The 10,455-nt window shown below is 45.9% G+C and overlaps 1 pseudogene; it reads right to left on the reverse strand.

Annotated features, from left to right (window-relative positions):
• Window positions 1-4,761: 4,761 nt before the first annotated feature.
• Window positions 4,762-6,490, reverse strand: LOC103547731 (histo-blood group ABO system transferase pseudogene; annotated as a pseudogene).
• Between the last annotated feature and the right edge of the window lie 3,965 nt (window positions 6,491-10,455).

Consider the following 10,455-nt stretch of genomic DNA (forward strand, 5'->3'; position numbering starts at 1 on the left):
ATATTCCTATTTTTCAAAAACTTACCATAACAAAAAAGGTTCATATCTTGTCTTTTTATTTTATGTATGCATGTTTAACATCTTTAAATGCTCTTCCAAAACACTATTTTTAATTATTACAAATCTATTCCACCATTCTTCTCGTTTTATTTGCAAGTGGCTTTATTTTATGGGGCATTAGATTATTTTCTGGAGATTATGAAATATTTTTATGAAATAAAATTATGAAATAATTTTAAAAATTATCTATTTATAAAAAATTCCTTGGTCATAGGGTAAAATCTACCTTACAGCCTTGGAAATATTTCTTTTAAGAATGATTATACTAATTTTCATGTCCACAAGGGTGTATGAGACCATGGGGCGGTCTCTACACTTTTGTGGAATTTTGTACTTAATATAGTTTTTAAATCTTTTTCCCAATTTGATAGGTGAAAATTGTACCACTTGTTTCTTTAATATTTATCATAATTATTATTATGGTTACTGAATATGTTTTTATTGTCTACTCTTGACTTTGTCTTGTTCTGACTACTCCCCTTCTGATCCACACAATCTTACTTCTTCCCAGACACTAAAATTTTTCAGCTGATTTCAAGCATTTATTCTTTTGAACGACCTTTAGATTGATCTTCATAGGAGTAAAGATTACTTTAGATTAATTTTGGAATAGTTGACATTCCTACAATGTCCGTTAACCTCGAGACCATGATTCAGTCTTTCATTTGTTCAAATTTTCTTTTATACTTCTCAATAAAATTTTACAAAAGTTAGTATGACCTACACGTTTAATGTTAAGTCTGGCAGAAGGACCAGCATTGGTAGATGTAAAATCAAGGTTTAGAACAGGCAAACAGGTAAAGTAAAACGCTTGATGGCCCATAAGTCAGCGAAGGGCCAGGACTCAACCGCCGGACCTCTGAGCTCCAAGCGTCAAGTCCAGCTCTCCATGTGTGAGCTTACTGCGCCAGCCTGGGCAAGAAAAGTCCGTGTTACTGGCTTTTCTGTTTTTTTTTTTTTTTTTGTGGGCCACGATCCCTGGCACTCCTCTCCTTTTTAGGAAAGGGAAGGTAAAATCTAGTTGTTCCATTTCGGCTAAAACCAGCCTAACCCAGCCCTGCCTTTTAGCCTCACAAATTGCCTAATCTGACCTGTGCCTTTAGCTGCACGACTATCTTACTGGTAGATACAATTTTCTGGTTTGAAGCTTTTGGAAGCAGGCTCAGAGGGTCAGGAAACTCGCCCCAGGTGGCACACCCTGCCAGCAAGAATGTATGGCCTTTAGGTGTCATTCCATGACACCAGCATTCCCTCAGATGTGCTCCGTCTATCCACTGCCTTCCTCTCTTACTCTTTGGCCATGACTGCCCGGGGGGTTGCGTCCCGCTCCCAGTGGCAGAACCCGAGAGCAGCAGTGGTACCAAGCTTCCTCGTGGAAAGGTCAGCCTCCCAGAGAAATGGCAGAAAATGGCAAACGTCACCGGCAGACTGAGAGGACTTGTGACACGTCCGCCTAGGTCATCTCCAGAGCCTACCTCAATTGCTGGAGTGGCCTTTTGGGGGATGGAGACCCCATAACTCTGATAAAGGCCAGAGTCAGAGACAGGCTGTCTGTGCTGTTCACGCACTTTTTAGCTTCCTGGGCTGGTGAAGTCTGGGGTGACATAAAAGTTACTTAACTTAATCCTCAAACAACCCCATTATCCAGATGAGGAAAGATAAAATGGCTTGCCTCTGATTATACAGCTAGTCAGTGATGAGGCCTCGATTTATGCTGGCTCTGTCTGACTCCAGTCCCCGTGTTCTCAGTGACCACCCCCGTCATTTCTCCTCACCCCCTCCCAAGGTCTCCTCTCCTGCCAGGTTGACTGCCATGCACCCCGCACAGCACACAGACCTTGGGCACACAGAGCTGAGCTGCTGTTGTTTGATTAGAATCAGTTTTTTAAGACTGAATCAGGTGCCAGCTTTAGGTAGGGAAAAGAAGGAAGAGAGATCTTGGGTTAGAAGCAAGGACATCAGAGGCAAAGATTCATCGCCACAAAGGGTTTAGCTTCAAAAGGACCTTTTATTAAAATGCGGCTTTAACCTGCTCGTTACTCTGAAGATCTTTTCCCTGCCGGTGGTGATGGTGTCCTGGGACAGAGTAAGACGAGGAGGACAGGAGGTGTCTCATGGGTGCGTCCTGGGCCCACAGCAGGGCTTCCCAGTCTCCTCAGAGGAGCAGCCATAACCCCTCTGCCAGCCTCCTACTCTCCTGTTCCTGCGATGTTAACATGACTTTGGCATAACAGAACAATGGCATTGTACACAGAACGTCAGACCTGCTTCCTTCAAAAATTAAAACATCCCCATGAGAAAAGTAGCAAAAGTAGATCATTCCAGATAAGAGTTCACATTTTAAACAGCAAATGAGGAGTTTCAATGGGAGATTGTCCCACTGTATAATAACCACAGAAATGTCATGTTTAAAAGCCAACATGAGAACCAGAAACGACAGGCACAGCAGCCACGTTCCTTTGCAGCTGAGTTGAGAGGTCAGAGATGGGCATGAGGCCTCCGGTGGGACGGGGCTGAACAGTGTGAGGCCAGCTCTGGGACCCCCTCACCCTGAAGGCAGGGCTGTGGGGAGAGCCGGACTGGAACGGAGAGACCTGGACGGCAGGTTCTGTTCTGCTGCCTCAGCTGGCGGTTAGGCCTCTGCGAGCCCCACGCGGATGTTTTAATTTTGCATTAGGGAAAAAATACCTTCCTAAATTGTTTTTATGCAAAAACGGTTGCTCAGCAGTGACACAGAAAAACACGCAACTTAGAATTGGAGACTAAAAGCTGGAAAAGGGCCCTAAAATTATAAATATTTACCAACCATGGAAGAGAAATAAAGATTGTAATGGGTGCCTTCTCTCTCTCTCTCCTGTATATGAGAGAAAGAAAGCAGTGGCAAGAAAATTCAGGCTCTTGCTGAAAGGCAGCAAAATCATTTCTAAGTAAAAGAGACAGGTTTACATGATAATTAGGAACTTCCTATTATCATCTAGAATTTTTATTCTGTTTATAGGGAGCTAGCAAGTCCCTAAGTAAATAAATTGATAAATTGAACATGGGACCAAGGCAATCAGCTGGCAGGTGGAGGGAAGAGTAGGGGGACCTGCTTTGCTCCCGGTGCACAGATGACGATGCTTTGGGATGAAGAAGCCAAGTGCCAGGACAGAGGGCCTCGACCTAGCATCACATTCCTCCCCGCCCGCACACTAAAGGGACCTCTTACCTTCTACAACTCGCTTTCAATTTCTGAAAGAGGAAGCAGTTTGGCTTAAAGCTGAAGACTTTTCCCTGCTGATAGGGAAGCAATATTTGCAAATCATATAGCAGATAAGGGGTTAACAGTCAAAATATATAGGGAAGATATATGAGAAATATATAACTCAGTAGCAAAAAAAAAAACCAATCCAATTAAAAAAGGGGAAGAGGATCTGAGCAGACATTTTTCCAAAGAAGATATACAGATGGTCAACAGGCACATAAAAGATGCTCGACACCTCATCACCAGGGAAACGCAAATCAAAACCACAATAAGATATCAGCTCACGCCTGTTAGGATGCCTGTTATCAAAAGGACAAAACATAGCAAATGTCGGCAAGGATGTGGAGAAAAGGGAACCCATGTGCACTGTCGGTGGGAGTGTAAATTGGTGCAGCTACTGTGGAAAACAGAATGAAAGTTTCTCAAAAAATTAAAAATAGAATTACCACATGATCCAGCAATTCTCCTTCTGGGTATTTACCTGAAGAAAACAAAAACACTAACTCAAAAAGCTATCTGCACCCGGGAGTTCACTGCAGCTTTATTTAGAACAGCCAAGATAGGCAAACAACATAGATGTCCATTGACAGATGAATGGACAAAGAAAATGTGGTGTGTACACATGCACACACACACACACACACACACACTGGAATATTATCCAACCCTAAAAAAGAATGAAATCTTGCTATTTGCAGCAACATGAACGGCCCTGGAGGGCATTATGCTAAGTGAAAGAAGTCAGACAGAAAAGACAAATACCATACAATCTCATTTACACGTGGAAACTTAAACACAAAACAAGACAAACAAACAAAGAACAGCAAAAAAACAGCCTCACAGATACAAAGAACAGATCGGTGGGTGCCAAGGCGGGGGAGTGTTGAGGGGATGGGGAAGTGGGCAAAATGGGTGAAAAGGGTCAAAAGGTACGAACTTCCGGCTATAAAACATTTAAGTCCTGGGGATGTGACATACAGCGTGGTACTGTAGTTAATAATACTGCGTCGCATATTTGAAAGTTGCTAAGAGAGTAGATCTTAAAGTCTTCATCATTAAAAAATATTTCTGTAACTATGTATGGTGACGGATGTTAACTTGAGTTATTGTGGGGATCATGTCCCAATGTATACAAGTATTGAATCATTATGTTGTACACCTGAAACTAATAAATGTTATAAGTCAATTATACCTCAATACAAAATTGCCCAAAAAAGCTGAAGACTTTTGTGCATGGGCCTGGCCGAGGGCTGAGGCAGGCCCTTGTGCGCCTGTGCGTCACAGGAGGCAGGAGACTGTGTCCCAAGCCCTCCTTCCTTGTTCTGGAAAAGATCTCATCTCTGATCCCTCCTTTGTCAGGACTGGCTGACACTGCCCTCCTCCTCCACCCTGAAGGTGTCAGGAGCACACGGTGAGAAGCTAAGGGTGTTGGCAACTCTGGGAACTTGCGCCTGAACCCAGGATTCGGGCCAGCCTAAAGGTGTGTGTGTTTGGTGGTGGCAGGAGGATGGCGGTGGGAAGGATGCTGGGCCTGACTAAGTGTGGGGAGGCGGACCTAGGCCGCGACCGGACAGAAAAGGAAGCAGAGTTATACCCTTTCTGCTAACACTGGTTTTAATGAAGGCTAGCATGGCAGGAGGCAGACTCAGCTAGCTGAGCATCGCCCTCTCTGAGCCCTTCCTGGAAGCTTTGCTCACCACTGTCACTCTTGGAAACTGTTCCCCAAGACTTTCAATCTAATCCGGGTTATGGTTCTGGACAAGTTAACCCCCTGGCGTTCCCACATATAATAGAGTAAGTGCTTATTCCACATGTACTCAGGGGAGAGGACCTTGGAGGGTTTGTGATCAAGCAGGTATTTGTTCAGGTGACTCTCCTCAAGCCACACTGCCTCGATGTCACCGTCTTTGTCAACCATCATCGCCTGGTGGCAGGCCTTGGTGAGCCTGTGAACCTCTGGCACGGACCCCCCAAATAAGGCCCCTGTGTAATAAAAGTCCCCCTCATCTTCAGGAATCTGGGCTTGTGACTGAGGCCGCCGTTCATAGGGGAAGTTGTTCCGACTCAGCCCATAGAAGCCAGGATGGAGGGTGCCGAACAAGGAGGCGAGGATCTCCACGCCCACGTGCTCAGTAAACTTCATGTCCACATCTGCACACACAAGGTAATCCACCTCCCGGTGGAAACGCTGCTCAGAAAAATTGCTGATCACCTCCATGCTGTGCAGGGAGATGTCCCGCCAGTGGGAATAGCTCCGGAATTTGAAGATGACCATCTGCCTTCCTTTTTGGAGGCGAATGCGAGGAACATGGTCAGGGCGGTCAGTGAAGATATAGTAGTTCACCTTGTGACTTACCATGAAGTGCCTCTCTGCGGTCTCCAGAAATCGCTTCAGGTAGGTAACATATCTCTTTACAGCAAACACGGTCAATCCAATGGTGGTGTTCTGGAGCCGGAACCACTCATTCAGGATGTCAGTATTGAAAGTTCCCTCCCAGATGATGGGAGCCAGCCAAGGAGTCACGAGAAGGACGTCTTCCCTAGGGAGTGTTAGCACATGTGGCTGGGGATACACCATCCTTGGTAAATTTACATCTTGCAGGTCATGGCGTTCTCTAACTGTCACGCTTGCCCCAGCCTGGATGTTTTCCAGCTTCTGGCCTCTTGGTTTCAGGTAACAATAGCCAAAGAAGGCCAAGGTGAGAGCTATTAGGAGAAGAAAGGTCACTCTGTGAAGTGAGCAGCACCTTTGTGTCCCAGCCAATATTGGCAGTAGCTGGGCCATATCTGCATGACAGAAGGATGCCACCTCTTGTCTCCTCCAGGATATGAGGGTACTCGTCTCTTCTAGCTCCACCTTCAGTAGTCTCCTCGAGGCAGGGTGAGGCTGAACCCCTGACCCTAAAGCGCCCACACCCCCACTCCCAGGCTCCCTGAGGCCTGACCCTGGTGGAAGGGGGCACCTGGGCACGGGGGCACTCTGGGGTGCCTTGCAGAGAAAGACAGGATCCAAGCAGACCTGGATCAATTCAGTTTCCGTTTGTGGTGCTGTCAGAGTAACGAGGTGCAGGCCTTAGTCAACAGACAGCTAGAACTGAAGGACCAGCCTGCAGGAGAGCAGTCAGGACTCTGGAAATGGGCTCAGGGGACTGGCTCGAGGGAGGCCACTGAACAGGTCAAGGACAGAGATTGTGATGAAAGCAGGGCAGGGCAGCAGCCACCAGGGAGCCTAACCAGAGGTTCAGGGCTGGTACTCGGGCCTTCCCTTGACACTTACTAGCAGTGTGCTAAGCACCGGGTTTCCTGAGAAACCCATAGGGTCAAGATCAGACTCTCTTCAAGATCACATCCATCAAGGCTAATGTGGGCCATCCTTCAGGAGCCCTGATTTGGGAGCCATGGTGGAGGGGACAAAAGATCTACAGATCAAGGATTATTTCCCTTATTCTCTTAATAATCAGTTAAAATCCACTGAACATTTACTTTGCAGGTGTCAGGTCTCACAAAGCTGGTAAACTTTATGTGCATTATATTGCTGACTCTTCACAACAAAGCTGAGGAGTGGATGTTCCATGATCCTCATGGCCTAGATGGAGACACAGGCTCAGAGAGGTGGGTGACTGACCCATGACCACACGGCTAGCTGGTAAGTGCTGAAACAGCTAAGTAGGTTGCCCCATTATGCATAGGGATGTTAGCATATTACTGACAGGCCCCTCATCAATTTGCTAATGTGGTGGTAAGTATTTGGAGTGGGCTCTTGGCCACCCTGTATCCTGACCTCTGCTTCCCTTGTGTATTCTTTGGGGTTTCCTTTGCCCAGGCCCTTTCCCAATCATCTTCCTGTGATTCTTTCCCTCTTGCTTCGCTTGTCAGAAACTCTCAGACAAAGCCATCAAGACAGGCAGGGAGGCTGAGCCAGGGCCCTTTGTCAACTTGAGGACTTGTGATCTTGCCAACACGTATACCTCTTCCCCTGGAGCCCCAGGCAGTTCCAAACTGTGGAGGGGCCTGGAGGTGCCTCCTGGAAAAGGAGGCCTGAGGCACAGACACTTCCTACCCCACTGTGGGACTGACAGCAGGTATAAAAAGGCCCCAAAGTGGGCAGGGAGTTCTCACTATCTGCTCCCTGAAGCTGGCTGGTGCTCCTGTGTTGCTCTGTGATGCCTTGTTCCTGCCCCCAGCAGAAGTGGATGGGTCTCTGGGGGCTCTGGAATGTTCCCAGGTTCTGAGAATGTTGGAGTGGGAAGGGATAAGTGCATTTTGATGAGTGTCATTTCAGGGAGTGTCACCCTGCCTTTATGGTCCAGATTGTGGCATTTGCCCAGTTAGGCATAAGGATGTTAGCTTATTACTGACAGGTACTCCTTATAGATTTACAAATGTAGTTGCAAAATATCAAGAGAAGCTTGCTGTATAGCCATAGCCAGAAAACAGAAAAACTTTGTTAATGAGAAAATGACACCAGAAGATAAGGAACAGGCACTCAATTTGCTTGTGAGTGTCTCATTTGTACTCAATTGTGTGTACTCAATTGAGTATATTCAGCTACTCAATTGTAACTGTGTGTGTCTTTGCCTCTGGTTCCTGTCAGGGGAGCATGGGGGTGCCTGTTCCTCCTAGGGCAGTGAGGGCAAGGAGACCATTGCAGTGCTCGCCAGGGCCCTTCCCTGGCAATCTGGCAGGAAAAGGAACCTCACACAATGACGTGGTAGAGAGAATGGGACAGACATCATTGAGGTGGGGAAGGATCAGGTAGGAGGACTCAGTGTAGCCCTCAAGCTCTTGGACTGGCCCTGACTGCTCAGCTCTGCTGGGACATCAGCCTGGGAATCTCCAGGCTCTCCTATCTCTATGGTACCCCCTGGTCTCTGTGTTAGGCCCTTATATGTGTCCTCCTTGACTCCAGCCTCTCAAGCACATGAGCCTGGATCTTCTCCAAGCCATTAGCATAGGGTCTTTCCATTGTCCAAATATTCATTTTTTTAATCCTAATATCCAAATCCTCCATGTCATACCTCCCCCAAACCCTGATTTCTCCTCTTTCCCTGGAACTCAAGGGGCCATTCTGTGACTCACATTCCAGGAAAGGAGGCAGCGTTCTGTGACCTCCTTAGGTCGGGGATGTCCCAAGATGATATTCAGAGTAAATCCTCTCTTGACTACCTTCATAGCTGATAGAGACAATCCCTTGCTTCATCTACAAGGGTCCAAGGGGGAAGAAGTAGGGATCAGACTGGGAACAATTCATTCCTGCTGGCTCCGCCCCCTTCCCTTGGTGCCCACGGACACATCAGGAGCACTGGCAAGGCCTCCTCAGCAGTCGAGTTCTGCTCTGTCCGACACTGCTCTTGACCCCAATCCCACCAGGATGACTCTCCTCCTCCTTTTACTCAACTGGAGGAAGCTTTTCAAGACAGCTTCTTAGGCACATCTTGGGATGTCTTGTAATGCATGATGGTGATGGTTAATTTTATGCATCAACTTGGTTAGCCCATGGTACCCATTTTTTTGTCAAACACCAGTCTAGATGTTGCTGTGAAGGTATTTTTTAGATGCACTTAATGTTTAAATCCATAGACTTTGAGTAAAGCAGATTATCCTCCATAATGTGGGTGGGCTTCATCCAATCAGTTGAAAGCCTTAAGAGAAAAGAGTAAGGTCCTCCAGAGCAGAGGAAATTCTACCTCCAGACTGCTCACAGACTTGAGACTGCAATATCAACTTTTCTCTGCGTCTCTAGTCTGCCGGCCCACCCTGCAGATTTCAGACTTGCCAGACCCAACAACTGCATGAGCCAATTCCTTAAAATCTCTCTCTCTATAATTATACACATACACACACATGCATATACATACACACACAAATGTGTACACACATCCTATTGGTTCTGTTTCTCTGGAGAACCATGACTGATACAGATTTTGGTACAGAGAGTGGTTCTAGAGGAACAGAATCTTAAGAATGAGTTTTATGAATTGGTTCTGGGGTTTCTGGAATTGGTTTTTAATCTGATTAGATTTAAAGGCACTAATGACTGTTTCTAGTAGCAAAAAAGTGCACTGATATCTCATGGTGTGATGTGGCAATAGAGATATATGAAACAGCACCATTGGATACCCCTAATAAAGTGCTTATTGGAGACAAGATTCTAGGTGACTATGTATTAGGTAATGTAGAACATTTTTGTCAAAGTAATGAGTATAATGACATTGGCTGCTTGGTCCTAAATGCACTGGACAAGGGGGGGAAGAAAGTGACGAGCTTAAAGATTCAAATTTTCAGCTCAAGAACCACATAAATGACCTAAAAGTTCCTGTGTCTGCTCTGAAAGAAATAAGTCTTCATCTTCTGTAGCTGCAGAGCTGAGATGCTGAAAATCAAACCCAGAGCCTCATCCTGCGAGTGGCCGGATCACAACACCAATTGAATTCCTGACCTCACAGGGTGTCTGGTGTTAAAATGAGGGTATTCATTGGGAAGGAATGGGATCCTAAAAGTTGGAATGAGGATGTATGAAAATATCCAGATGAAGCTGGGGACGCTGAATCCCTAAGTTTTGCTGAGAGTTTTTTGTCAACAGAAGCAGTCATTCTGCACCTGTGTGAGGAGATTAACTTTTATTTGCCTAAGGAAACTGTAATGACCTCCTCTGAAGTAGTTGCACTACAAGACACTGCTGATTCTCCTCAAGACCCATCCCTACCACCACTCTTTGCTTCTAGACCTATAACGAGACTCAAGTCCCAGCAGAACTTGAAAGGCAAGGTACAAACTGTGACACATGAAGAGATGTAATACACTCAAAAAGAACTACATGATTTTTCCAATTAATACGGACAGAAATCCAGGGCACATGTGCGGGAATGGATAATAAGGGCATGGGAAAATGATGGAAGGAAGATAAATTTGGATCAGGCCAAATTTATTGACATTGACTCACTAATCAGAGATTCTACATTTAATGGTGCAGCTCAGGGGGTTAGAAAGAGTTCTAACAGTGTGTCTGTTTGGCTGAAACATGCACCAAAAGGTGGTTTACACTACATGAAGTTGAAATGCCAGAATTGCTGTGGTATATTATAGTGGAAGGAATCCAAAGGATACGGAGATTGGAATGTTAGAGTGGATTTATTGTCTGAGAACTGCTC

Source organism: Equus przewalskii, chromosome 9 (genome assembly GCF_037783145.1).
Source record: "Equus przewalskii isolate Varuska chromosome 9, EquPr2, whole genome shotgun sequence".
NCBI lineage: Eukaryota > Metazoa > Chordata > Mammalia > Perissodactyla > Equidae > Equus > Equus przewalskii.